We start from the raw sequence: 959 nt of genomic DNA, 5'->3' as shown, positions 1-959 counted from the left end.
TAAATGTAATATATATATATATATATATATATATATATATCTATATATATATATATTATAATATATATATAAAATATATAGATATATAAATAAACGTATATACTAGTGAAAAAAGGTTATTTTACCTTTGTGTATTAGTGTTGTTTGCGTGGTATGACCCGGGGCTTTTCATGTCTTTCAGCGCCGGCAAGTTGTCCCTGTGCGGGGATCGAACCCGCGATCGTCGAGATTTTCGATTTCCCGCCTTATCCCACTCCGGCCATGAGACGGCGTCGTGTTTGTACGATAAGCTGTGTGGAGAGGCGCTAATTTAATGTGACTCGTCTATTGTGTGTGTGGAAAAGGTATGTTGTATAATGTATATCTATTTAAATATATATATATATATATATTTATATATATATATATATATAAATATATAATATAAATATAGAAATGTATATAATATGTATGTAGTATATATACCATGTATGTATGTATATAAAATATTATATATATATATATAAATATATATATAATTATATATATATATATTATATATATAATATATAATTATATACATAATATATATAGATATATATATATATATATATATTAATATATATTTTATATATAATATATAATATATATATATATATTTAAATAATATATTGGTTTTTGGTGAGAGGACGGGTGGGGTGGTCGGTGGTGGTGGGGGGGTGGGGAGAGTGACGAGTAAGCAGGTGTGATGTTTTGAGAATAGGGGATATTTTTGTATAAAAAAAGGGGGAGTATTTAAAGACGGGGGGAGAGGGGAGGAGGTGGAGGGGGGGGGGAGGTTTTAGGTTGCTATCTAAGAAGGGAGGGGGGGGAGGGGGAGGGGTTAGGGGGTGATTTGGGGGGGAGTAGGGGGAGGGGTTAGGGGGTGATTTGGGGGGGAGTAGGATAGGAAAAGTAATTTAGTGAGGGAGCTTTGAGGG

Source organism: Penaeus japonicus, unplaced genomic scaffold (genome assembly GCF_977035675.1).
Source record: "Penaeus japonicus unplaced genomic scaffold, GWHDUDI00000001_assembly GWHDUDI00000011, whole genome shotgun sequence".
NCBI classification, from domain to species: Eukaryota; Metazoa; Arthropoda; class Malacostraca; order Decapoda; family Penaeidae; genus Penaeus; species Penaeus japonicus.
The sequence above is the reverse complement of the archived record's forward strand: the minus strand, read 5'-3'. Positions refer to the sequence as shown.